Source organism: Blastomyces gilchristii, assembly GCF_000003855.2.
Source record: "Blastomyces gilchristii SLH14081 genomic scaffold supercont1.34, whole genome shotgun sequence".
NCBI lineage: Eukaryota > Fungi > Ascomycota > Eurotiomycetes > Onygenales > Ajellomycetaceae > Blastomyces > Blastomyces gilchristii.
The window spans coordinates 250,231-276,439 of record NW_003101649.1 but is presented as its reverse complement, the minus strand read 5'-3'; the positions used below and the strand labels follow the sequence as shown (position 1 = coordinate 276,439).

The following is a 26,209-nucleotide window of genomic DNA, read 5'->3' as shown; positions in this document are numbered from 1 at the left end:
ATTCTCACTCAAGATATTATACAGATATTTGCAGAATTGAAACAAGCTTTTACAGATATCACAATACTGAATCACTTTAATTTTAACTTATTCAGTCAGTGTGAGACTGATGTATTCAGAAATAAGATCTATGAAATCTTTTCACAGTTGACACTGAAGATCTTTCAACATTGAAAGAATCAGAGAATAATAAACTCTGAGAATACAGACAATAAAATGTCTGTGAAAGAAGACTTTTTTACAGAGTCTATAAGACACTGTGAATGAAGATCAGTGATCTTCTTCTTCAACAAGTTATCACTTACACAGAGAAGATATAATATTCATAATTAAGAGATATTAGTAATTATCAAATTCTTTAAGATCTGACAACATTATCTTCAGAGTAGTAAGTACTCAGTACAAGTTCTCATTAATTATATAAATCTGTATTACTTCTTGACAATAAAGAGCTTAATAGAATATCAAGCCAGATGAGCAGAGCTGCTTTTGAAGTATAATTTCTATATTTAATACTGTTCAGATCAGCTTAACTCTATCAACACATTATTTAGATAGTCTGATTATAATATTGTTAATGAGAAGAAGAATTCTATAAAAGAATCTCTATCATCACTATAGAAGAAGCTGACTGTAGAGGATTAAGATTCTCTGAGGCTCAGAAACAGCACTGATAAGACAGCTGTGTAATTTAATATAGAAGATGAAAGAAAACCTGAGTCTCTGCAGAGAATAGATACTGAAGATTATGAGCTTCTTATATTATATCTTACTATTATTGAATTAACAAAGAATGAAACAGTCTATAATCTTTTAACTTAACTACTTTTAAAATTCATTGATAAGTTATAGAAGAGAGACATCTCTACTATAACTTGAATTCAGAAGTTGAAGAAGAAAGAATTCAGTTTAGACTTAAAAGAGACAGACTCTGAGTGAGATAATACTGCTAAGAAATCAAGTCACTGATAACTAGAAGAATGTAAACTTCTACTGTTGAATAATTCAGTCTTCATCTCTTGTAACAGAGTAATATATCAGAAGTTATTAAGAATTTATCATAATAATTCTTATACAGAGCACTTCAGATTAGAGAAGACTGAGAAACTTCTAAAATATAAATATATTTAAAACAAGCTTTAAGTAGATATCAAAGTGTATGTTAAGACTTACAATATCTATTAAAGAATAAAGATTCTGCAGTATAAGTAATATAGTAAGTTGATATCACTGCCTGTCTTAAAGAGCTTATAACAGAATTTATCAATGAATTTTATAGTTGATCTGCTGATGTCAATAAGAGTCATAGAATATGACTTAATTTTGATCATTGTCAACTATTTTACAAAGATGATAATATATATCTCTCTTTATAAAAAGATTAAAGTCTCTGAATTGACTGATCTGTTTTTAGATATCATTATTTATAATCACAGTGCTCTGAAATCATTGATAACAGATCAAGAATTTCTCTTCATGAGTAAATACTGATCAGCTTTTTACTATCATCTTACAGTAGAATGTCTTCTTAGTACTGCATTTCATCTGCAGATAGATGACCAGACTAAACATCAGAATCAGACATTAGAACAGAATCTTTAAGTGTTCTGTTTTTATCATTAGAATGATTAACTCAAACATCTTCTGACTACTGAATTCATATATAATAATATAAAGAATGTAATCTTAAAAGTATCTTCTTTCTATGCTTATTATAAATATAATTCTTTATTATTCAGTGATGTCACAGACAACATTTCAAAGAAGAGAATAGACAGTCAGAATATTAAACAGATACAGAGAACAGAGTATCTCTCAGTATCAGAAGTAAAAGTGAGATTGAAACTTTTAAATAAAATTTATAAGTAGATGATAAAAAGCATTCACTGCACTTAGAAGTAGCAGATAGAATACTATAATTGAAAACATCTTTCAATGAAGTTCTTGATAGAGAATCAAGTACTACTTTCAGCAAAGAATATCAAGATAATAAGACTGTATAAGAAGCTCAGTAAGCAGTAACTAGAATCTTTCTCAGTAATAAGAGTGATAAGAAAGCAGATATATAAGTTAAAATTACTCTCAGAATTGAAATCAATTCATTCTATTTTTTATATTTTCTATTTAAAGCTCTATAAGTAATATCTCAGAGCAGAGTCATGTCAGCTGAATAGTATCAAGATTAAGAGTAATACTGAATATCTTATGAAGAAAATATTGAATAAGTGAACATATTATAACAAGCTTCAATATCTTATTAAATAAGAATATTATTTATTATTAGAGAATTCATGAGAATCACTTGAGTATTTGAAAAATGCTGAGAAAGAGATTGCAAGCTATGAAACAGCTAGTAGAGACTATTTCATTATATATCAGAGACATTGAATAAGAAATACTGCTTCAAACTTCTCATTTTTCTCAAAGTATTTTTTAGAGATAATCTCACAGTGATGAGTCAGTATCTTATAAACTCTGTAGCACTCTTCTTCTATTTTCTCTCAAAGAGTTTTTAGAAGTTTAATGAGACTATACAAGTGTAAAATTTCTGAAGCAGTTAATAAGAAAAGAAAGAAATATTTGAAATTAATAAAGATTAATATGATTGACTCACAGACTGCTGCTATTCTAATAGAGTCACAGCTCATTGAAAAAGTAAAAAGAAGAATCAGAGTCTACTTATCAATAATTACATTCTTATCAAACTCATTCTTTATCATTGAAGTCTTCAGTATCAGTATCTTTATCTGCTAAGAAGTTAGTACTGCAGCACTGTAGAAGAGTATGAGAAATATATAAAGTTATTCACTTATCAATTTGTAAAGTATCTCAGTCATCTACTTCAATTGAAGTGAGATTCTCTTCAATCAGTGATTTATCTTTATAATGCTTTCAATAACAGTATTAGCTGATCTCTTCTTAAGATCAGTCATTCTAAGATGTTTTTCTATCTCAGAGATTCATGCTTTTACCTTCTTTTATAGATGAGTAAGCAGGATCTTCTCAGTCTTAACAGAATTTATCAATACTTGAAGCTCTGAGACTCTCACTCTGTACTGCTTGAGCATCTGAGCTTCTTATCAGAACTGACATGACATCTTCTTATAAAGTATACAATACTTATAGAGAGGCAGAAGTCATTGTTTCAGATACAATAGAAACAATGAGAATGAGAGAAGAAGTAGATATATAAAATCCCCTCTTTCTTCAGCTGCTTAGCATAGTGTAAGCATGTAACAGTACTGATCAGAGACTGTATCAGAGCCTTCTTACAGAGAGAAGATAAAAGAATTACAGAACTCTGTAGACTCAACTCAGCAGTATTCTGAGCAGGGCTTGAGCATGTCATAGAAGAGAAACTACAGATTGAGCTTCTTGAAGCTGCTGTTCTCAGAATCAAGCTCTCTCTGAGATTGTCTCTAAATGATCACACAGAGTCATACATCACTGTGTTGACTGAGAGACAAGACAGTGTCACAATAGTAGCAGAGAGCAGGAAATGAACTGAATACAGATAAATCAACTGACAGAAGAAATGATATCTCACTGCAAGATACAGCTACTATCACTGCAGCTGCAAGAGATGCAGAAGAAGAAGAAGATATAACAATGACAGCAGTGCTCTCACAGCTCATTGACACTGCTGTCTCTGCCTTCAACCTGGCTTTCTTGACAGTCACAGAGACTGCAGCCACATTACAAAGATGTTTATTACTCACTAAAAAATATCAGAATAAGTCTCTTATTATCTCTCAAGAACAATGCTCTCATGTACTCACTATTGCAGATGAGAGAGAGGGAAAGAAAAATGTTTCATAGAGAGAGAAAATCTTTACAGAAAAATCCTGTCACTACTATTAGCTTTGTCTCTAAAACACATTACTTTTACAGAGAATTTTATACACAGAATGAAATATAATGAAAGATCTACAAGTCACTTATTAACTACATTTTTCACATTTCAAATTAATATATAGAACACTCACTTATCACACATTTGATTTGAACAGAGATGAGAAAGAAAGATCTACATAGTCAGCAGAGAAACTCATCTATTTCTTTGTACTGCAGCACACATACTGTCAATTGATTGACAACTGTTGCTATACAATAAAGATAACTTCTAATTCAGTAATTCTGAGAGCATCAGAACTATATTCTTAAAGAAAAGAGTATTATCATATCTCTGATTGCATCAATACCTTGTTGCAGTTCTACACAGCTCATTACTTTCTTACAGATGATTTCATTTATTCTGCAGATTATTCAAACCAGTTTTCAATCACTCTATGACATTATTTGAATATATAATACAAAGATCTGATTGATGAATATGAGAATCTTGCTTCTATATAAAGTCAGCAGATTACTCTTTCTTAGCAGTGAGATACTACTGAGATATCACTTCAGCTATTCTCACTTATGAAATGAGAGAAGAGTATCTGCTCATTATCTATATAGAATAGCTAGATACTAGCTTCTTATCAAATAAGTCAGTGATTTGTTTTGCTTCTATGAGAATATATACAAGAGTTACTGCATTTCTCATATAATCTTCTTAGTATACTAAGTATCATATCTGTGATATCCTTGTAATAACTCTGTAGCTCACGAGCTCACTATTCAAGCAAGATAGTCAAGCTCACTTATATGACTTCTCAAACAACTACCTCTACATGACGCCGCTGACTAGCCACCGCTTCGGTTCCGCCACGTTACATTTTCTCAACTTTGAAGACACTTCAGAGTTCAGAGTCTCATTCTTCTAGACAGTATATAATCATAAGAAGTTTCTTATCATAGATCTTGTAATTACATTCAACAGGACTCAGTCTCTTCAACATGAAGGCATATGATTGTAAGACATCTTTATTATTATATCGTAAGATAGCTTCTTCTGTAATATAGTCAGAGAAATCAGCTTCAATAACTATCTTACAGTCAGAATCAAATGATATCAGCAGAGAGGTATTAATAAATATCTTCTTTATTCATGTGAATGCAGCCGCAGCATTCACTCATCACTGAAATACTGAATTCTTCTTGATAAGTTCTGTAAGTGATCTTGTGATATCTGAGAAGTTTCATATAAATTGCTGATAGAAGTTAGTAAATCTGATAAAGCTTTGTATATCTTTCACAGTATATGAAGCTTCTCACTCAAGAATAGCAGAGATCTTCTCACAATTCATTCAAATTCCCTTATCAGCTTCTATGATAAAATCTAGATATTTTATACTTCTGACTTTAAAATCACACTTGTCAATATCTATTGATAGTTCTGTCTCTTGTAATCATTGTAATACTCTTCATACATGTTCTTGATATTTCTTTCTGAATTCATCAGTGAAGATGAGAATGTCATCTAGATAGATAGATACACACTTATCAAGAAAATCTCAGAGTACTCAGTTAATATACTTCTGAAATGTACTAAGAGCATTAGCTAGTTCAAAGAGTGTGACTACTTATTCAAAGAGATTATAATATATTCAGAATGCTATAAGCTATTCATCTTCCTCAGTGATATAAATCTTATAAAACACAGTGATAATATCTAACTTTGTAAATGATTGAGCTTATCTGATATATGCTAGGATTTCATTGATAAGAGATAAGAGATAATAATCTTTCTTTATCAATCTGTTCAGATCTCAATAGTTCATACAGAATTGAAGTTCTTTATCTGATTTCTTTGCAAAGAGAGTAGAAGCTGCAGTGAAAGAGTAACTAATATATATAAATCTCTTATTCAACAGATCATTGAGTATCTTCTGAAGAAGAAGTAGTTCATCTTGAGACATATTATAAAGAGAATCTTATGATAGCTCAGAGTTCTTATCATTCTTCTTTTCTAACTTAATACTGTAACTCACTTCTGAGTCTTGTAAAGAGGGTATATTTATAATATTATCTTATTGAAAGACATCTAGATATTACCCTCGTGGCTGAATGGTTAATGCGGCCACCCGGTAGCGCCTTGGCGTGGGAAACCAAGGCGCGTGGGTTCGAAACCCGCAGGGGATACATTAAATCCAGAACTCAAGCACCTCAGGTTTCTAATAAATACAGAGGTGTATAAATCACTTCAATGAATCGCTCTATGTTCCTGGGCTGGGAAGTTATTATCGCATGTATTTAATTGTCACTTATTTGTATTTTTCTAAGTTCTTGTTATCTTGGCGTGGTCTCAACACCTGTATTTCCTTCTGTATAATCAACACTTAACCTGTATTTAACATCACGCAAGGACTCATCATAAGCTCCGCTTGCATATGAGTATAATGGAAGAATAATAATAATAATAATAACATCTAGATATTCATGATATTATTGAGAGAGTTTTATATGAGAATCTGTTATTATAGTACAGAATAACTTCTCTAGAGCTTTCTTAATATCAGTCAGACTAACAGAATAGATTGATATATAATTCTACTATCAGTAACTTTATCAGCAGTCTCACTAATAACTTCTTTTTCAGAGTATTTTATAAGTGATGACAGAGATCTGTGTAAGATTCATAGTCTTATGAATATTATCTTCATGAATTCTATTATTGTTAGAGAATATTAAACTTCTGTTTTAAGCATTTAATAAGATGTCTTATTCAGATAGTCAGACAAGTCCTAGTATAAGATTATAGTCAAGATTATCAATTTTATATACATAGACATCTTCACATTAATATTCATCAATATCTATGTTTAGTTTCACTATATAATAAGTGTGAATGTCTTTTGAATCATCAAATTCTGTAAGGAGTTGAGATTTTAATAAGAAGATACACTGAAGATTATAACATCTTATAACTAAAGATTTAATCATTGTATAATAACATAGATCACTGTTTATCATAACTGTCATATTATATATATTATCTATCATAGTAAATACAAGAATTATATTCATTGTCATTTTCTCTTTAAATTATTAGTATCTGATCTCTTCAAGCTTCTGCTTGTGAACTTGAATAGAAGCTAATCTTTTCTCTGTTTCAGCAGAGTATTCTTATAGTTATCTTCTAAATTTTTCTTTAATGTAATGTGATTGATATGAACAGACACTGATTCATTCTTTAAGTGAGAAGACACTGATCTTTCTCTTCAGTGAGAAGATACATAGACTGATCAGTAGTTGAAAGCAATGTGTTCTGATTGATTACAATTAATATACACTTCTTATTGATATCAGTCAGTGACTTCTTCAGAAGTGATCTCAGAGACTCAGAAGTCTGTTCAGACAGCAGTGACTCTTGCTTATATATAGATATTTGAGTCTACTCAATTCATGACATCTGTATCACTATTGTTATTTCTCAGTGCAGGTGTATAAGTGACTGAGATGTAATGTCTTCTGTCACTGTTCTGTATACTCTTGAGCTTGATAAGACAGTCATTTAATATTCAGAGTTGTACACAGAAACCTTCATAAGTCTGATCTTTGTCTATGCTTATAAGAGTCTGTAAGAGTTTGAAAGATAATGTCTTCTTAAGCATACTAATCTTCATTCAATTCTCTCAAGATTGATCACCTGCTTCTAGAATCTTGATGTTGAAGTCAGAAGTAAATGTTATAAGAGAAGTGTTTCTCTGTTGAACACTCTGTAATCAATCTAATACTTTCTGTTGTATGACAGTATCTCAGAACAGAATATCAAGATATTTGATAATATTATCAGACAGTCACAACACTGATTCATATACTTTCATTTATAAATGAAACTTCTGTTTTATATGATTCTTCAATCATTCATTGATATATCAATCTTGATTAATTAGTAAACTGATGATATCTTTATCTACACTTAGTTTTATAAGCATTTCCAGTCTTCATAATGAGTAGAGAGTGAGATTGAAAGCATTGAAATATGTGAGAGCATCTAAGCATTTTTTCAGCACTTACATTGTGTTCATATTTGATTCTGTCAGTGTTGAAGTTGCTTGTACAGGAGTTTCTAGTTGAGATAATTGTTAAATTTTCTCATATTGATGTTATTGAGTTACATGTATATCAGCTATCTATTACTGTTATAATTTTAACATTTCTTAGAGCCACTGTGACACTGCATCTATACTTATATTTAAGAGTTCTCTCATATTATCAGTAGACATAGCTGTATAGTTTATCAGATGTGTGTTATCTGCAGAATCAGAAGAATTGTAATTGTATGAATATCTCATACATTGAAGATGTCAGAACTCTTACTTCTTTCACTGATAGTCTCTTTGTAAGATCTTGTTACAGGGTCAGAGTGACTGATGAGCAAGCTTCTATCTTGAAACTCAGTGATCATTTAACTGATTATTGTTTCTCTATTTCTTACATGTTATTCCACATTCAGATATCTCAGTGAATAATTATTTCTAATAAGAAGATGATAAATATTTTTCAAGTGTAAGAGATCTATACTGAATAGATCAGTATAATAGATAGATCTTATAATATAAAAGTGAAAAATGTTAGAGAAGAAAAGAAAGAGAAAGTGCAGAAATCAGTGATTGAAGTGAATATTTATACATGTACACAGTGAAGCTTCAGGGCGGAAGAATAGGAATTTCATGAGTTTTTCAGCTGAGGATCAGCAACTGAGGATCGGAGCTTTCAGCGGAATCTGTGAAGTGTAATGAAATAGTCTATATAATTGATCAGACGCAGCCCGCCACACAGTGTAAGAAATCCCGCTTCTCGCGGATTCTTTACCTCTATTTCTATATCTCATGTAATTAATAGAGTTAGCAGCTCTGGACTACACACAACTATATAGACTGAAGTTCATGTATACTATTCATAACTCAGCTTGAATACTATTATATATTTAATCTCTACATTTATCTTTCTACTGTGAAGACTTCTAGTAGTTATCAGTATATATTATATCAAGCTGTAAATATCTGAATAATCATCTATAAGCACTTATTCTTACATTTCAAGCTCTGTCAGTCAGTAATCATCTGTTATAACTGAAAGAACTAGAAACTTATATACTTCAATATTTGCAAACTCTACTTCAGACACTTAGAAGCAGTTATCTGAATTATAAATAATCTCTGTAAAAGAAGTCTCAGAGAACTTATTAATTACTTATAGAATATTATTCTCTGCATCTGTAATAGAGAAATTCTTCACACTTATAAATAAATCAATCTTAGTGAAGAACATTCTTAAGCATCTTTCACAGAATTAAGGTATTTTTCTATATAAAATACTTACTATCTGTAAACATTCTTGAACTGAGTCTCTAGACATAATCTTCAGAAATATCTATGAACTGAAAAGACACTTTCTTAAGTTATAATTATTTAAGATTATATATTAAATCAACATCTATAAAAGCTTTTACAACTTTATACTTAAAATTGACTTATAAGCCTAACTATGTAATCTGAAAGATGAAGAAGATATTATCTATATAATAACAGATTTTTACTACACTGAAGCTAAGAATTAACTGAATTATTTAGAGAATAATTATAAGAGATCTCACTGATCTATTCTCAAGATCTATTTAGAGAATAAGTTGAGAGACTCTGTGAGCTGAATAGAGAATATCTGAGTTATAATTATTAATATTAGAAAAACAGATAAGAAATCTGATAAAGATTACTTACAGCACTTTATAAAATTATAATATGAATTAAGATCTGTGAAAACAGATCTCTGAAACAAGATCTGAATAATAATATTTATAAAAAAACTGAATAAAAATATATAGAATAAATGTATTAAGTAAGACTTTAAGTTCTTAACTCTGAAGAAACTGATAACTCTTATTCTTCACTTACAGATTACTGTGAGAGTCACAGATCTGTGAAAAGTAGATTACTAACTAATCTTATAAGAACTAGAATAAAAGAGAACAGATTTACTAAAAAAAGATGATAAAATATAGAGAGATTTATATCTGACTGCTGAGTAGAAAGAGAGAGCTTTATAAGTTTTTATAAATAGAGTATATAATAGAAAGACTAAGAAAAAAAGTCTCTGCTTCATCTGTTTTAAATCAGAATATCTTTATATAAACTATTTAAATAAATTAAAATAGAAATTTGAGAAGTTACAGACAGAGTCAGTAACTGTCTTCTTAAGAGTTTTGAAGCTGGCATCTGAATCTGTTACTCTCTTAATAAAAATGTATATTTATAGAGAGAGACTGTGCTGCAGTACTACTACTCTATAAGTATAAAAAGTATTAATAAACTCAGAATCTCAGATCACTGTAGTGTCTCTAAAACTCACAGAGTAAATAAGCTAAGTGATGAAAACTGAGAATCTACTCTTATAATAAGTAGAATGTGAGAACTCAGATCTGAGAACTAAGAAACTTATAAGAGTTATTTTTGAATTATAAGATCTCTCTGAAACTTGAAGAAGATTTACTGAAACTGTGATTATCACAGACATCACAGATAATATATACTTAAGACTTATATAACTTTAAAGACATAATCTGTATATAGCTATCTATAAGTTAAGTATATACTTCTAATTAGTGATCATAGACTTACTTACAGAGATAGAATCAGTTAATATAGCAGAGTTAATTAGAGAAGATAAACTCATTTATATAATAACTTTATAAATGTCTGAGAACTTCACAGTCATGAAAACTGAGCTTTAAATATTACAGAAATACTGAGATCTTACAGAGATGTTCAGTTCAGCTAAAATAGCTGAGCTTTCATCTCACTATAAAAAGAATATAATAATAGATTTAATAGAAGAGTAGAAACTCTTCTGAGAATTAATCTATACACTCTCTTATTATAAGACAGAAGTTATACAGACTTATGTAAAGAAGAATCTGAAGAATATCTTTATCTAATCTTTCCAGATCTCTGCAGAGGCCTCTGTAATATTTATAAATAAGAAGAATGAAGATCTCACATTATATATAAACTACTGTAATCTGAACTTTAAGACTATAAAGAGTTACTATTCTCTGTCTCTAATTAAGAATGTAATTAACTGTCTTATAAAAGCTGTTATATTCATATAACTGAATATAATTAATATATATACATAGCTGTAAATAGACTGACTGTGTGACTGTGTCTGAGATCAGAATCAAACTGTACAGTTGTTATATTACCTAAAAGCATTTCTTCTGATTATGATTTGTGTTCATTATATTGATTTCAAATCATATTATTTTAAATATTAAAGATTTCAGATTCACTTTTCAAATAAAAATCTAGTCACAGATAAAGAATATGTTTGAATTCTTAGTCACATTTTCTTTCTGATCTTATTATTGAAAATGACACTAAATGAGATCATGAAATCATTTCTCACTTATATGATATCATAACATAGTACTCATTTATTGAAAATTCAACAGAGAGTATTATCAAATATTATTACTTTTCTGAACACAGATCATAATTAATATCATTTTAATTAAAAAAAAAAATATAAAATACAAAAAAAAATAAAACAACAAAAAATAAAACAATAATAAGAAAAAATCACAACAGAAAAAAAAAGAAAAAAGAGAAAGAAAGAAAGAGAATGAAAGAAAGAGAAAGAAAAAAAAAAGAAAAGAAAAAGAAAAAAATAAAAAATAAAAATAAAAAAAATCAAGATCACAGAGCTGTAGTATTCTCAAAATACTCACTTCTCAGAGTCTTTACAATATTTATTATTAACTGTGTATTTCTTATAGTGAGAGTAACACAGCTGTGATAAGTTATTATCTTAATATCATCTAATAAATAATCAGTATATATCTGTATAAATGTGAATAATTAGAAAATATATACTTAAAAAGTGTGATCAGAGTGAACTCTGCTATCACTTGAATAATATCAAGAGCAGAACACTGAAATCAATGATTCTTCTCATTGATTTCACAGATAAGACATGTAAAGATGATCTTGAATAATATAAAATTCTCTGACTTCTGATAAAAACAGATCTTACAGAGAGACTCTATTTTCATCATATCAGAGACTAAGCATTATTAAAAAGTATTACTTCAATGTATATACACTTACTACAGCAATTTATTCTCTGCACACATGACTGAGAGTTGCAGCTTTCTCATATCACACAGCTCTCTCTGAGATGCTGTCATCAGTTTGTAATTCACATAGTCTCTCAGTTCAGCATGTACTGTGCATATACAGCTCTACATGCTGAGACTGTATTAATCATTATGACCTGGCGTGATACTCGCTTTTCACAGGCTATGTTTCATTTGATTGAGAGGGGAGAGAAATGTGACTGCTGTTTTATTTGAGAAGAGATAAGTAATTGAATCTGTAGAAGATAATTTAATTTCTTCTATATTTGAAATTTGATTAGTCTATACTCTTCAATTTAAGAGTTTCTGAGAGTGTTTTAATAGTTTTCATACTAGCTTGAAATTAGTGATTGATTGAAGAAGAGAAAAGAGAGAAGAAAGAAATAAGAATAACTTATCTTTATAATATAAAAATAGAGAATTGCTGTAATCATTTATTCTAGCAACAAAGATCTGTTTTCTGCATGTATCTCTGATACAGATTATATAATAACTGCATACAAAGAATATTAACAGTACATGTATTGAATGAAGATAATGTTGCTATGTAACACTATAGCTGTTTCTGTACATCTCTGAAAGCTGTTAATATTTTCTTTAAGTCTCTTTATATTTGATAAGTCAGTAATATATTTCAATGCACTTCTTCTTTCATTATCATCATTATTATCATCATCATTATTATCATCATTATCATTATCATCATCATTATCACTATTAGTATTATTATTATTATTATTATTATTATATCATTTCTGACTGTCTCTTCTGCCTTTATCTCTCTTCAATACTCACTGAAATCAATTATGTCATCCCTCTTCAAATATTCTGCGGTTCTGTGAACCATCAAGACGCGTGAGCACTGTCACAGATTGAAGAGAGAGAAGAAGAAGACATTGAAGCAAGAGAAGACAGATTATAAGATATATTATAATGCCTTGAAGAGACTCTGTAAGAGAGTATAATAATAATGATTTTAAGTATCACTTCTAATGAATTTAGACTGAACTAAGTATAGAAATAATATGAATAATACTGTCTATGAGAGATTGAAGAAGAAGATAGTGAAGAGTCTTATACAGTAGTAGTGAGATCAGAAGAAGTTCTGAGAATGATTTGAGACTAAGATGAAGAAAGAGAGAGAGAAGAAGAGTATTACTATAAATAAGCAGCAGTAGAAGAAAATTGAGAAGATATTAAAGTAGAAGATAAAGAAGTCAAAACTGATAAGTTTTTTATTTATTAAGAGATAATAATTTTTAATAACACTTCTATTCTCTAATTAATTAGTAGAAGCTGACAGAGAAGAAGAGAATTAAGATCTTGTTCAGATCTTAAATGCACTTCATAATTCAGAATATTAAGAAGACAGTTCTGCTCTCTAAGCATGTCAATCTGCTTACTACTGAGATGAAATCTGAGACAGCAGATCAGAAAATACAGGATTTTGAAGTACAGATTAACCTGGCTGAGAGAGAGCAGTAAAAACCCTCTTTCAAGAAAACAGCAGAGAAAGATTTTGAGATGATTATCATCTCAGATAAGAAGAAGAAGAAGAATAAGAAGAATAAGAAGTGAATTATGAAGAATAATAAGAAGAATGAGAAAGAGAAGAAAGATAATAAGTAGAAAAAGTTTTTTTCTTTTTATATTAATTAGTTATAAGTTCATAATTATTAATAATTAAAATTAATTTTGAGTTTTCAAAAGTTATTATACAAGTTGTGATCAAGTCAGAAATAATATATATATATATATATATTTAACTATCATGATTGACAAATCAGTATAATATGTAAGTATCAACATTTTTTCAACATTAATATTCATAATATTAATATATTTTTAATGATATTATCTGATAATGCAATTTGATAATACTCTCTTTCACAATATTAATATATTTCAAGAAATATAACAGAGATTAATCAAGATTGTTTATTTACTTTTATACATTGATGATATTCAATCTGAGTTAGTACTAAAATTATAACTAAGTTAAGAAAGAAGATTATTTTCTCTCATAATAATTCTTCTTATAAATATCAGTGATCAGTTATTATCTTTATTAAAAATAAATTATTATCTTTCTTAAATGTTTATCATATCTTCTGAATTCACTTCTTTCACTTCTTTCACTTCTATTGAAGATTCACAAACTCTTTAAGAAATCACTGTGAATCACAAAGTCTATGTTATTTACAATTCAACACAGAATACTCTCTTTCAATTATAATAAATAATCACTTTATTCTTCATATCTGATTTCTGATCATAAAATTTATGAAAAACTTAACACAAATATTGAGATGAACTATGAAATAATTATTAACAGATTGTATTACAGATTACTAAAGAGTTATCTCTCTGCTATAATCACTACAACTTCATTCAGAAACATTTATCATAGACTGATTATAACTCCGATGAAATTTTCTGACATCTAAAGTTATCAGAATATAGATAATAAAAGAAAAATAATCAGAAAATTACTACTGAGCTGATAAGTTACTCTATTAGATAATAATTTTTGATAACACTCACTTTCTAATTTGAAGAAAATCATGTGAAACTAATTATATATCAGTACTCTGATTTCACAACTCTTATCTGATAACTTCTGTGAATAATTACTTTCTATATATATATCTCTGAATCTTTCTCTTGAATCAATTGAAAATCCTGAATTCTAAACACTTCTTCAAATACTTAATTCAAATCTTCATATTTCATATCAATCATGTCTTCAATTCAACCTTGAGACACACTACAAAGTTAATATGCAATATCTTGAATCAGAGTTAAATAATCATTGAAGAGTATCTCTCACAGTGAATACATGAACTAGTACAAATAATCTTACATTTATAAGAGTTATATATTATTATATTGATGAGAACTGAACTTATTAGAAGACATTAATTGAATTTAAATCATTGATCAGTAGTTATACTGAGGATTATATAATAAAGATATTAATAACAGTGATTAAAAATGACTATTGAGATATAAGTCTTAGTCTTCTTACAATTACAACTGATAATACTGTGAATAACTACACTATGATAAAGAGCTTGAAGCAAAAATTGACTTTGCATTTCTGAAATAATAAACAAGGTTATATTCTCTGCATTGTTCATGTGGTTCAACTTGTGATGCAAACACTGATAAAGAATCTTAATATTGAGATAATGAATAATGAGATGACTGATTCTTGAGATGAGAATGAGATAAAAGTAATTACTTTAGTAACTTTTATATTCACTTTGTAAAAGATAATGTTTTTTAATAACACTTTTTGATAATGCTTTTTGATAACACTACTGTTAATTTTGAATAAATTGACTAATAATTTAAATATCACAGATTTGAAAAATTGCTAATGTAATTTGTACCTCCTCTAAACAATAATAACAATTTCATGATATTCAATAAATAAACAAATCAGTCATATCACTGAATATAATATAGAATGTTAGAACACAGTGAAGTTCAATATACAAAATAGCTGTTCAGACTCTTCAATTATGTCAGACAATTAATCATTGAGTGTAATACTCTGATCAGAAAAAGATTCAGATATTAAAACTGTCTGATATAAAGTGAACTCAGTTGACATATGTGATTGATTTAATGTTTCAGTTTTATAAAATAATAAAGACAGTCTCAATCACTTATACATCAATGCTGCAGTTAGTCTGATGAGTGTATAACAGTTTATTTACTCATCTTAAGAAGCAGTTGAATCACTCAAAAAGAAATTCAGTCTGAAATAATACTATAGCACAGACTATTATTACTGTAAGGAATAAACTGATATATTATTACAGCAAAACTGAACAATCTTTTACAGAGTACTATACTATAGCAGCTCTACTAAATTTCTTCTGTCAAGTTAATATCTACACTTCTCAAGATTGAACAGAGAAGAAATGAGACTCATATATTAAATTAGTCTGAGATTACTACTATATCAACTATCAGATATTTGAATGAGCAGATACTCAAGATGTGAAGACAGTGAAATACAATTCTCTAGTAAGTAATGATCTTTAATAACACTTTATATCACATAGAACTATAATACTAACTTTGAAACAGAACTTACATACATTAATTGCAACTGAAAATCAGATAAAACTACATACTTGTAAAACTGAATTTAACTGCTATCTTCAAGATAATCTGACAAATTTATATATCAAATCAATTCTAGAGTTATGAAAAATTGTTAAGAGTATATATTCAACTGTTGTACTGATGATATACAATATTCTGACAATTTCATTGACAGAGATAAGAATGAAGTAAAAGTTCAACTCAAGTCAAGATATTTTTTACTATCACTGAGAACAATTACAAGTAGAAACAATCAAGAAACTTATGATTATAAAACATGAAATTATCAGACAGTTTAATATCTCTGATCACAGTATATCAGAGAAGTGTAGTTCTCATGAGAAAGTGAAGAATAAACTTGTATAAGAATGTATTTAGTTGTTTCATGAGTGTTATTAATAATTATTGTCAAATTCTGATTATATAAGCAATTACTGAATGAACTGAATGAGACTGATTTTGATCTTCAGTCTCAGTCTTATTTTGATTTTAAAAGAATGAATATCTTTCACAGTTTATTCTGAGAAATTACTCTCATTTCACTTTTCTTGAATTAAATCTGATCATTTTTCACACTATTTCTCTCAGAAATGATTCATTTTTAGATTTTGTTGAGGCTTGGTCCTGGTGGGACTCACACCAAGAAATGTATGAGATCAGATCAAATGGGATCAAATATGAAATTCATAGTCTCATCAGCTAGTCTAGCTATAAATACAGTCTGATAATGAACAAAAGACTATCTTTAGAACTATACTGAGATTGTTTAAATATCTAGTGATATCTTTTAATTTGATTAATACTCTTATAGCATTTCAGTCTTTTATTAATAAAACACGTTATATATATCTGAATGTCTTTGTAATAATATATCTGAATAAGGTAATAATGTACTGTATAAAGAAGAAAGAACATACTGAGTATATATAAACTGTGTTAAAGATCCTAGATAAGATAGAACTGTATATTAAGCGTATAATGTGTCACTTCAGTATCTGTTGAATTAATTTTCTAGAATATATAATCACTGTGAATAATATTCAGATAAAATCTTCATAAGTTAGAACTATTCTATTACAGCTGAAGCTAACTAGTATTTACAAGATTCAGATATTTTTAAGCTTTATCAATGTCTATAAAGAGTTTATCTTTACATTTATGAGAATGTTCTTGACTCTTATAGACATGCTGAAGAATGAAAATAAGAAGAAGTCATCTTATAAATAAAGAATGAAAAGATTATTAAGAAGAGAAAGCTGCAAGAACTTTCTTACCTTAGAAGCTTATAAGATCTTTATAAGATTAAAATAAATATTTACAGACACAGTAATACTGTTTCACTTTAATTTCTTACTCTTAACTAGATTAAAGACAGATATCTTCTTCTTTATAATTTCAGAAATAGTCTTACAACTATAGTTAAATGAGAACTGAGTTTCAGTAATCTTTTTCTTATAAAAGATGTAATCTGCAGAGATTAACTATGATATTTATAATCAGAAGCTTCTTATAATAGAGAAATTCTTCTGTCATTGATATCACTACTTTAAGAATTAAATAACAGTAATTACTGTTAGAATTAATTATAATAGCTTATAATAGTTTACTTTAATTAAGAAACTCTCACAGTGATAGATCTGCTGAACTCAGAAACTGAGTGAGTTCTGATTCAAGATAGAGTATATTAAGAAAACTAAGAACTCAGTAGACAGACTCTTTTACAGATCTGACTATATTAAGAAGATCAGAGTGACAGATACAGAGAGGCTAGACAAGATAGAAACACTTTATAAAATACTTAAACTGAGTGTTATAAAGAAATTAACTGAAGAGTCTCTCAATTCTCTATAAGAGAAGAAAGAAGAGAGAGGAAAGAAGTATGATTCAAAGATTGCTTAAGTCAGCCTATGATTACAGGCGTACACTGACTTCTTATATATATTATCTAAATTAATTAGTGGCTGCTAGAGTCTCTTTACATTCATAAGTGTGTTCAGAAGTGACTGTGTTATTATTCAGCAGTTGTACATTCTTCTAAATCACATTCTCTCTCATCAGATTTAGTCACACTTATATAATCATGATATAAGCTCTAGCTTCATGTGAATTAGCATGCTGCTAGAGTTTATAATCATACAGTCTATTTCTGATCTGACTAGCACTCTGTATATACTCTCACAAAGAAACTTTCACTATATTATATGACTTATTTACTCACTTTTTTCATTCTTTAATTATCTTCTTCATTATTATCATCATTGAATACTATCATCTTATTCAAGATTTCTGTCTCTTCTTCTATTCAGCATCTTTTATTTATTTATCTATTACATTGTATGTGTTTCTGATGATATCTCTCATTCTCATAATAAGTGTCATTGTAATACTCATACTGAGCAGTTTGTTAGCAGTAAGTGTAATGCATTGTGAAACATGACCAGAACTTGTTTATCTTCTAACAATTATCAGAACATACTATTATGAATAATACATCTTCTTCATTCTCTTATATACTCTCAACTGTTTTTCTTCTCAGTGAGCTTCTGATTGTGTTTTCTAATATGATTTTGCATAAATGCAGATGCTGATATGTTTGTTTTTATTTATATAGAATCTTCATATATTAACAGATCTGCATCTGCAGATGATAGTGAATGCCTCAATATTGAATCATTGATTGAGAACTTAAAGAATGTGATAATGAAGAAATTGCCTGTGGCATATATAGCTGAGTCTTTCACATCTCTCACTGCTTCTTCTGCTGTTTCTCTCAAATCTTCTACACTTGCCTGTGCATCTGATTCTCTCACTTCTACTATCTCTGCTTTCACTACTCTCACTTCTGCTACTTCTGTTCCCTCTGTCTCTATCACTTCTGCTGTTGTTATCAGCTCTCTCTGTTTCAAGAAGATGTTGTATAGACTTGATAAACTATGTTTCTCAGCATGTATACTTTCACTCTTCTTATCAATCTCTAGAATAATTTATTGTATGAAGACTGTATATAACATGATTATTTAAAGCTCAGACACAGACATCAATTATTATATTTATTTTAAGTATTTATGATGAGATAATTATACATTTATATCAGAGAAATACTTCTCTTCTTAACAGTATTAAGAGTATAAGTCTTTTCTTTTTCATCTTCTTTTCTAATGCTAATTTTTCTAGAGAAAATCCTTATAAGCTTTATCATACACAAAGTTATGATGTCTTCAAACACTAAGAAACTTTTTACAATTATTAAATTCAATATTACAGATATATCTGCTCTAATGAATATCTTCAGAACAATTGATCTGTATCAGCCTATTCTCTGATATTTATTGTCTAACTTCATAGTGCAGGTAAAGAATATCTGTGTTTTCAGAAATGAGAATACAGGTATTGGACTCTTTTATACTCATAGATGTGAGACTTATACATCTTGTCTGAAATGTTATCATAGAAATGAGTTATTTATGTGATATATTCTGCTTTCTGTATTTCTCTGTTTCTCTCTCTCTCTTTCTGAGAAGCCTTGTGCATAATATAATTGTGTGTACAACTCTAAGATCAGTGAGTGTTCATTCAGTAACTGTTTTCATTTCTGATTTTGCAGTTTCATATGTCAATAATGATTCTTAGTTGCTCTAATACCAGGGGTTATTTTAATCTCTGAAGATGATAACACTGCGGAGACTACTCTCTTCTGCTCTCAAGCTTCTTCTGTCATTTTTTCTTTTAATATCTTCTTTATGAGTAAGATCATATGCACTCTGAGTTGTAAGTATTCCGCTCTGAGTGACTTCTGCTGTTATTTATTCAGTTCTGTACTCTCTTCTTCTTCTGTTTCTTTCATCTCTGCTCTTTCTGCCCTGGCTTCTGATTCTGCAGGTCCCGCACTCTTCTTCAATTTTTCTATGTATATATGTACACATTTCTATATTAGCATTTCAGTCAATCTTGTGATAAACAATATTAATATTATACACAGAGTAGTAGAGGAATCAGAGATGTATGCAATGTTATTATAAGAGCAGCTTGCAGTTCTTGAATTTCTTATAAATCTTGAGTTTTGAGATTTTCTTTCTTTTTGATGTTTTTCTTCAGATGATATGATGTTGCAAATAGATTAATATGTGATGTATGAAAATGAATGAGATGTGTATGATAATATTTGTCTTTTTACAGCTGACTCTTACAATTCATAATCAATTCTTTATCTCTTAAGTCTTCTTCTATTCTTTTCTTATACTTTTTCTTTATCTGCTAGTCACTACTCTTATGTAATCTCTATATAATACAGTGTTCAGTGACTAGATTTAACAGCTTTTATCTTATGATTCTGTCTTGTGTATTATGCTGTCTCTCTTCACTCACTCAGATCACTACAGTGATCAGCTTATCAAAACTAATCTTACTCAATCTCTGAGCATTTTCAGAAATTAAGATAACTTAGTCTCATATGTCTGCAGATGTTTCAGATGCTTCATTCTCTATTATTCTCATAATTGAACTGATATAAACAGTTAAATTCAACTCTGAATTTCTTTTTCTTCTGCAATCTGACTCATGTGCAAGTCTGCTACTTTGAGATTACTTTTTATCACATTGTATTGACTGTCTGTAGCATGTTCTTATACAATCAGCTACAGTCTCATCACTTATTAAAGTATAATATTTATCTGATTTCTTCATTACTTCTCATTCTTTTCTTGTTATTATGAAAAGATTGAAATAAGTAAGATTATTTAATTCATAAGTATCTATGATTTCTCTTACTTTGTAAGACTTTTCAATTATAACTCTCTTCTTGTTCAATGCTGATAATAGTACTGTAGATAATTATAATCTACTCAGATCTTGCATCTTTATCTTTATAAGATGTGAATTATTTATTAAGTTGTATAAGACTCATCTCTCTGATTCCTTCAATATATATATTTCTAGAGAATGTGATTTAACTATTTTATAGAGCTCAAAATATCTAGATTGAAACTTCTCAAAACTCTTATTATGTATGAGAACTCATGTTCTTATCTTGAGACTGAATTTCTTAATCAGTGAGTCTCATCTTCTTTTTAATTGAATTGCTCAGTTCAGAAGTAACTTATTAGCTTTTGTATATATATGACTGATCTCTTTCAATCTTGATTTCACATTCATAACTGCTGCATCTATAACTGCTGTTTTCTCTCTCATCTTTTCTGAAGCATTCTTTAGAATGCGCGGATGCAATTCATACAATAGATAGAATGATGAATACTTGAAGACTGTATACTGCTGAATTCACATGACTAATAGCATCTAATCAAGATATTCATCTCATAATCTTATAGACTTGTTCACTAGATATTTCATCAGCATATTGCTTAGAATTTCAGTCAAGTGTTTCATCTTTCTGTTTATCTGTGAATGATATGACATTGTTCTACAATATCTTATCTGTAACTAACTTATAAAATGCCTTATTACTTCTTATACAAGGTTCACACTGTTATCAGTTAAGATCTCACATGGTATTTCATAGTTAATATAGATCTCATTATATAGAAACTATATCATCATCTTCTCTGTTATCTCTAAAACCGCTTTCATAACTGATCAGTTAGTAGTATAGTCAATAGCAGTAATTATTCAACAGTTTTTATTTAATATTCATGATAATATGTCTATAAGATTCACTTCTCATTATTTGAACAGTTGTATCATATATTTCATTTAATATTGTACTTTCTTATGTTTTAATTCTTTCTTAGATCTCTTCGCGACCTGACAATTCAGACACTTATAAGTGTACATCTGAATATTCTTAGCCATGCTTAGTCAGTATACTCTTGATTCAAGTACACTCATAAGTTCAGAGCTTTCTAAGTGACTGAATTCCTTGTACATATGAGTTATCAAGTCATATCTAAATCAATGTTCTAGATAGAGAGCTTCTGCATATTCTAGATCACAGTAAAGTATAACATTTTTTTTCAATTTTCTCAGTTTGAAGTTTGAAAGCATCTCTTCTACTACTTTTATAGATGTTTATCATCTGATATCTTGCTATTCTTTAAGTAAGAGATTATTGTATTTACTTATTCTGATTTCTTGCATTCTCTCAGTGTATTGAATATGAACTTTTCTTGTATCTAGTTCACAGAACTCTCACTCATGAAATCAGGTCTGTAACTGATTATATCAGATATTACAGCATTCAATCTCTTTCAGTATTTAATATAAAGATTATACACTTGAAACTCTGAGATTTAACATGCTAAGTATTTGAAGAGTTTTATTATTAATTATAGATAGATAAGACTTTCATAATCTGTGATCATCATTGTTATATACCTGTTGTTAATATATCTATCTCATAATATCAGTGTATGCTTAATCACTAGCAATTTCCTTTCATACACTAAATAATTGAGCTCAGTATCTAATAGTTTGCTACTATTATATATCACTGAGTGCAGCTTGCTATTCTTGCTTATCTGCAGAAGAGCATCTCTGATAGCTCATTTAAATGTATTCATCTCAATGTAGAAAGGTTTATCATAATCTGATTATATAAGTACTGAGAATATTATTACACATTCTCTCAGTTCAAGAAAGACCTCTTTATATACAGTATTTTAAATAATTGAATAAAACTTTTTCTTTTACAGATTTACATCTATTTCTCTTAAGAGATCTGAGAGTGATGCAGATATTCATGCAAAATCCTTGATAAATCTGTGATAATATAAGATTAACTTAAGAAACTGTTGTATAGTACCTGTAAAATCTGAGTAATCAAGACAATGTGAATGTCATGAATTTGTGATGAGAGTTGATCTGAGCAGATAAGCTTTCTCTTCACATCTCAATTGTTTTCAGACTGAATACTTCAGCATAACTGAGAAAGCAGACACAGCTTTATAAGAGATATCTAATTACATATACAGATGACCAGCTCTCAAGACTCTGCTACAACTGAACATACTCTGATATCTGACTTCTCTGAAGTCTGTGCATTTCTGACAGTTTTCATGTCAAATGTAACAATTGTCTGTATCACAGATATAATACTTTCTGCTTCTTTGAAGAGAAGAATTAGTAGTTACAGAGGAATTGAGTGTTATAAATATTGAGAATATAAGTATGAATTTTCTTTATTTTTTCTTTGTTAATCTCTAAATTGCATTCACAGTTCTATTTTTATTTTCTTATTTTTTAGCTTTAATAAGAACATGATTTCTTCTTCTCTTTTCATACACTGTGAACTGTTCATCTCAGTAGAAACTCATCATCTTGTAGACTAGAATTTATAAATGACAGTGTTAATATCTTTATTATAATCAGGTTCTTAGTGAAGATTATATCATTCTGACTTATTAGAATTCACAGTATAAAAGTCATGTCTCAGCTTTCACAGATGTCTTATCTGCTCAGATGATTCTCAAGTGAACTTATTTATCTTATTAGAATACTCTTATCATTGAATCTTGAATCAGAGCTCACAATCTCACTTCTCTGAGTTAATAATTTCTTTAATCTGATATTCTCTTTCACTCTCTAGTGCTTTGTAAATAGAGTGATAAGTCACAGAATTCTCTTCTAAGAATTCCTTATATTTATGAAGTAAAGAGACATGAAAAACATTATATATCTACAACTCAGATAACAGTTTCAATCTATAGAACTGTGAGCTCACTTTCTTCATAATCTTGCAAGGCTCTGTCTGTAAGAGATTCAGCTTCTTATTAGATCTCTATATAATAATATTTTCTAGACTCAGTCAGACTCTATCATCTTTCTTAAAACTCTTTATAATATACTTAAAGTTATAGTATCTCTTCTAGTACTCTTGAGTCTTTCTCAAGGATTCACAGACTTTCTTCTGAATATTCTGAATTCTCTTCACCTGTTCACAGGCATTATCACACTCTATATTGTACTCTTGTGAATTCATCAAGATCATCTGCAGATGAGTCTCAGTGAGCATCTTAAAGAGAGTTTTATCTGTGCTAATATGCTTTGAGTTGTTGTATATAATCTCTGTAAGTGATAATTAATACACTTAATTATTCTGATTATAATTAATAAAGCACTGCAGATACTGTTTTAATATACTTATCAGATATTCTATCTGATCATCTGTCTGTTGATAAAAAGCTGTGCTTAAATCTCATAAGATCTTCAGTATAGTTATGAGAACAGATCAGAACTTCTCTATAAAGATTAATTCTCTGTCTGAGATAATGTTTATAGACAACTCATACAACTGAATTACATTGTGAATAAAGATATAAGTCAAATTCTTTAACTTTAAGTTCTAATAAGTAAATATAAAGTGTGTCATCTTGATGAAGTAATCTACTACTATCAACACACTGTTAAAGCAGGCATTATATATGTTCTTACTTTCAGAGAGACTTATGAGAATATTCATTTCTAGCTGTTCTTAAGATTTCTGTGAGATGAGTAGAGAAGTAAGTTCTTTATATAATCTGAACTGTACTATCTGTGAATTCTGATAAATAGTATAAGAATTCACTATCTTCTTCATAAGTTCTTGCATCTTCAGTTAGAAGTATTTTCTTATAAGTAACTCATAAGTTCTAGTGTTTATAAAATAATCTATTAGAGAAGAGTTATGATATCTTTTAATAAATTCTATATATAGAAACTCATTTATAGATATATAAATTCAGTTTTCTCTTTATAAGAGATTATTTAAGTCTCTTCAATTCTTTATTTCTGCAGGATTGATTTCTGCTGTGAGCAGTTTCTGAATATACTGAGTATTTTCATTCTTCAGTTACAGTTCAGATAATCTGAATAGAAGATCTTATAAAGACTTATACTCTGTTTTCTCTTACATCAGATCTTTCACAGTGCTTCACAAAGTCTGTAAATTCTTCAGATTATAGATACTCTCTTCAAGAATTCTTACAGAGATTCTCAGAGTGTTAACTCTCAGTGTTATAAGAAGTAGTTATACTGACTTCTTTTCTCTCTTCTCTCTCTTCTCTTATAGAGAATTGAAAGACTCTTCAGTCAATCTCTTTGCAACACTCAGTCTGAGTATTCTGTGAAGCTTTGCTTTCTTCTCTAGTCTCTCTGTGTCTGTCACTCTGGCCTTCTTAATATAGTCTGATCTGTGAGAGAGTCTGTCTGCTGAATTCTTAGTTCTCTTGATATATTCTATCTTGAATCAGAACTTACTCAGTCTCTGAGCTTAGTAAACCTACTACTGTGAGAGTTTCTTGATTGAAACAAACTGTTATAAGCTGTTATAATCAGTTCTAACAGCAATCACTGTTATAAGACTCTTAAAGTAGTGATATCAGTAATGAAAGAATTTCACTATTATAAGAAACTTCTGATTATAAATGTCATAGTTGATCTCTGCAGATTGCATCTTCTGTGAGAAAAAGATCACTGACACTCAGTTCTTATTTAACTATAGTTGTAAGACTATTTCTGAAATTGTAAAGAAGAAGACATCTGTCTTCAATCTGATTAAAAGTAAGAAATTAAAGTGAAACAGCATCACTATATCTGTGAATATCTATTTCAATCTTATAAAGACTCTGTAAGTTCCTGAGATAAAAAAGTTCTTACAGTTCTCTCTTTTTAACAATCTTTTCATTCTTTATTTATAAGATGATTTCTTCTTATTTTCACTCTTCAGTATATCTGTAAGAGTCAAGAAGATTCTTGTAAACACAAAGATAAACTATCTATAGAAATTCACAAAGCTCAGAAGAATCTGAATCTTATAAATACTAGTTAGCTCTGATTATAATAGAATAGTCTTAATCTATGAAGATTTCATCTGAATATCATCTGTGATGATTATATATTCTAGGAAATTAATCTGATAAGTACTGAAGTTGCACTTTATATACTTAATATACAGTTCTGTCTCATCTAAGATCTTCAACACACTTTACACATTCTCAGTGTGTTCTTTCTTCTTTGTAAAGTATATCATCACATCATTCAGATATATTATTACAAAGATATTCAGATATGTATAAAGTGTTTTATTAATGAAAGACTGAAATGTTATGAAGATATTAGTCAAATCAAAAGATATTA

The 26,209-nt window shown here is 28.8% G+C and overlaps 1 pseudogene across 1 annotated transcript; it reads left to right on the top strand.

The window, feature by feature from the left end:
- The first annotated feature begins 5,938 nt into the window (after positions 1–5,938).
- BDBG_17940 lies at positions 5,939–6,027 on the top strand (annotated as a pseudogene). Its single transcript has one exon. The product of its transcript is annotated as a tRNA-OTHER (tRNA).
- The last annotated feature ends 20,182 nt before the right edge of the window (positions 6,028–26,209 follow it).